Source organism: Neofelis nebulosa, chromosome 3 (assembly GCF_028018385.1).
Source record: "Neofelis nebulosa isolate mNeoNeb1 chromosome 3, mNeoNeb1.pri, whole genome shotgun sequence".
Lineage (NCBI taxonomy): Eukaryota > Metazoa > Chordata > Mammalia > Carnivora > Felidae > Neofelis > Neofelis nebulosa.
Genome location: NC_080784.1, coordinates 165417973 through 165422023, shown reverse-complemented (window position 1 = coordinate 165422023; position 4051 = coordinate 165417973). Strand labels below are relative to the sequence as shown.

Below are 4051 nucleotides of genomic sequence, written 5' to 3'. Positions count from 1 at the left end.
GTTCAGTAATACTGGGCAGAGCCTGGTCACTCTGACTTAGTGTCTGATGTATAATTTTGGAAGGACATTAAAAATGATCTCAACTCTACTGAGTACTTTCCTAAGAAGGGTTACTAGCATACACGTAGTAAAAGAGAATTCAGAATTTTGCTACACATTCCAGATGCGTAAACAAAGCTGCATCAGAATCTGGCCAAGTAATAATAATATTATCCACAAATGGCATCATGCCAGACCCCTGTTTATCAACTGTCAGGGGATTCACATGACTTTGGATGTCTCCTGACTCACCTACAGGCCACAGAATTGGTCAGACTGGCTGACTCTCAATCTGCTTTGTGCATTTTCACCTCTGACTCGGCTCAGACAGCCATAGACAACATGTAAATGAATGGCAGTGTGGCTGTGTTCCAATAAAACTTTATTTATGGACATGGAAATTTGAATTTCATATTCTTTTTACATGTCATGAAATATTATTCTTCTTTTGATTTTTTTTTTTTTAAATGTGGAATACTTCACAGATTTGTGTGTCATCCTTGCTCAGGGGCCATGCCAGTATCCTCTGGATTGTTCCAATTTTAGTATATATGCTGCCAAAGTGAACTGATTTTTTTTTTTTTTTAACTAGGTAAAAAACATTCTGACCCCTGGTCTAAGCTAATCATTACCATGATATGGCTGTTTTAGACCAGAACATGTGATACAACTTGGACAACAGGATGTGAGATGAAATCTGCTGGGAATCTTCTGGGAGAGATTTCCCTACACTTAAAAAGAAGCATGGAAGACATGATCTTTTTGTTTCCGGATCGTGTCTTGCATGGATATGGCTGCTGGAAATCTGGAGGCCATCTTGCCACCAGGTGGGGAGCCAGGCTGAGGTCAAAGCCTTCATGCTGATGCTGGCCAAGCTGAAGGATGGAAAGAGCCTGGGTCCTTGATGAAGTCTTTTAGCCATTGAATTAATCACCCTGGAATGGCCCTACCAACAGTCTTATTATTCTGAGAGTTTATAAATATTTCTATTGTTTCCACAGTGGAAGGTAGAATTTCCTCCTAAGCTGCAGCTGAAAGCAGCCTCATCTGAGAACACTTTGAACACCACAGGCCACCAGGATTGGGAGCTCCCATAGCTCCTCATGACTGGAGTGAGTGGGAAAGCAGAATACCCAGTGAACAGTCGAGAATCTCATTTTATATTTCCTCTTACCTTGCTTGCCTGCACCCTCAATCCACACTTGATTGATTGCTCTTCTAACACCCTTAAGCCCCAACTCCTAAATGTTCTTCTCATTGTCCAGCTGCTGCAACATTTCTGTTCCTGCTATCGTTGAAATAGTCCCTGAGATTGCTCCCAATGTGCACCTGAAGGAACGTCAGAAAAGGGCTCAGCTCACTCACCAAAGTACAGCACAGAGTATTCCCTCTTGTGATCTGTGGCTTGAATCATCTTTCCCTCTCCTCTTCCAGCGTCACAGCCATGATTCATCCACCTCTTGAGTGAAACTTACCTTCCCAGGGTTCCAGCCACCCTCCACCACATCCTTCCACTCAAGGCCACTCTCCTTTCCTTCTCCCCATGCACCCGGGTGCTTGACAGTAAAGGCAGAGAGTTGTTGTTGTCTAAGTCCGACCACAAGACGTGGCACAAATTCACAGCCCAAGGAAATACCTTTGATTCCACCTCAGATGCAGAAGCAGATCTGGTTAGCGGGGGGTCTTCTTCATCTACATTTGAGGCATCTCTTCAGCCAGATGCCCACGTTTTCCCACCAGCAGCTGCAAATCCCCATTCCTCTTCTTGCTTGCTGCTTTTGTCTCTTTCTCCTCTGTATTTATTTTCTTTGCCTACACATTTTGTTTTTCTTTCAGGGGACCCTTACCTAGACCTGCCATATGGTTCTGCTTTGAACAAAGTGTGGAGTGTGCAGATGCAGCTGGTGGGGGTCCCTGGACATGATCGTCTACACATGGGCCCCTTGGAGCTCAAGCTGCTGCCTGGCAGAGAGGGGCTAAGATCCAGCTGTGGCAGGGAGAGGGGGATTCCAGAAAAAGTCCAAGGCAGGCCACACACCTCATTAGTTCATTTTGATTAGTTTCTTTTATCCAGTTGTTAGGAAGGTGAACAGTGATAGACGAGGCAGTCTTGAGATTTTTATCCCCTGAGTTATATACAGTTTGGCAAGATGAGATAAACCACGGAGAGAGCACACAGAACCTGACATGTATATAGCCAGATTGACTGGTAAGATTGTGTGAGGTTGCCTGAAATCCCAACTCCACAGCCCTTCTTCATTTTTCTTGCAAAGCTTTGAGGGCTTATGCTTTGACAGCCTTTTCTGACTTTTGGCTCCTTGTCCATTTGTGCCATCTCTTCTTCTATCAACCTGGGCTGAGAACCAGGACAGCTGTTCACCGGGATGCAGAACCAGGTTGGACCCTGCACACGGGTGCCCTGTCCAGGGGCAGGGTGGCAACTAAAGCTAGCTTCAGTTCAGATTTCCGAAGAAAGACCAGAGGGAAGGGTCTGAGGTAATTCCTCCACCCTGAGGGTACACCGTTTTGTAATTTGTTTTACCCTAAGGGCTTCCTTTTCTAATTTGTACAAAAGTGGCCAGGTAGATTAGCGGAGGGTCCTACACTGACCTTTGACCTTCATTGCTTCTTTGGAGGAACGCCAGACCTAACTGAGCTTCTAGGCAATGAAGAATTTGAAGGGTTGGGGTGGGAGGTCACTTTGTACAGTATACAACCTCTCACTCTTTCCTTTTGTCTCCTTTGTCCCCATCTCCTTTCCTTGTCCAGGAGCTTAGAGTCACCCTTGCTGTTTGAATATGCTCCAGTGAGTTATCCAAGTATTCCTGCCAAATGAATGCAAAGCTCTCCCTACAGTAATATCTGGGAGGAACATTTTCTCGATCTCAATTTGTTGGCGGTAACCAAAGCAAAGCAGTGTATCTTTGCTAAGCTGGAATACACTGCATGTAACACGTCGCTGAACGGTGCTGGTTGTGACAGCAGAACTGGTGAGTTCAGGAGAATACCATCCAATTATTATCCCTTCTCACTATTCAAACTTGTTCTGTGGAATTATGTTTTTCTTAGATCTCACGATGTATCTGTTTATTTTCATTGTACGAATGGTAGCACTTTTGTGGTTAAACTGTTTAGTCACAGGTCATAGTGGAAACTCTCTTTCCTTTGAAGTGAAGGCTCCCCAACCCCTACCACCTCCCCAGCTCCCACACACCTGCTTGATGAGGTTCACCTGTCAATGCTCGGCACCCCGCGTGCAAATTGCCTGGGTCTTCTAGGATTGAAGAAGAAGAGATGGGAAAGTCAAAGGCAGGGGAGCTGTGTTTGCCTGGCACCCATGAATCTGGTGTTGGTTTCCTCCAGCCCTGGCAGAAGTGTAAAGCTGAGTCTCTTTTTCGTGTGTTTTGGTTTTTGTTTTGATGATAGTTTCCTCTCTTATGAGATCATGAGCACTTCAAGGATATACAGTAAAACCTTCGAATGTTAGTAACTTGTTCTGTGAGTGTTCCAAAGACAAGCAAACATTTCTAATACATTTTAACTTGAGAAACAAGCAGTGTCTTGCAATACGAGTTGTACGTGATGCCGAATGTCACATGATCACAACTGAGCCAATGGTTCTTGAAATTCGCTTTGATATATGAATGCTTTGGATTACAAGCGTGTTTCCAAAACGAATTATGCTCACAAACCAAGGTTTTACGGTAGTTTAAGTAATACATCCACACTGAACATGAATACTTGAAGAAACGTGTGCTAGAGAGATGTTAAAAAGGCTATAATAGCCTATTAACATATAAAGAAACAAAATATAAAGTGGGTGCAGGGTGGGGAGGGGGGGGTCAGTGGTTAAAAAAAAAAAGAAGAAGAATTGCTGTAGTGCTCCAGCCATCTGCTTTATAGCATTTCAGCTGAGCACCTGCTGTGGGCAGGCACTGCCCTGGGCATTCAACATCATTTCAACATATGAGCTATTTGACAAGCGATTGGAGGTTTTGACTCTAGGAAACAT

The 4051-nt window shown here is 44.3% G+C and overlaps 1 non-coding gene across 1 annotated transcript; it reads right to left on the bottom strand.

Moving 5' to 3' along the window:
* Positions 1–502: 502 nt before the first annotated feature.
* Positions 503–607, bottom strand: LOC131508199 (U6 spliceosomal RNA). Its single transcript, XR_009259908.1, has one exon. It is a non-coding gene; the product is annotated as a U6 spliceosomal RNA (small nuclear RNA).
* Between the last annotated feature and the right edge of the window lie 3444 nt (positions 608–4051).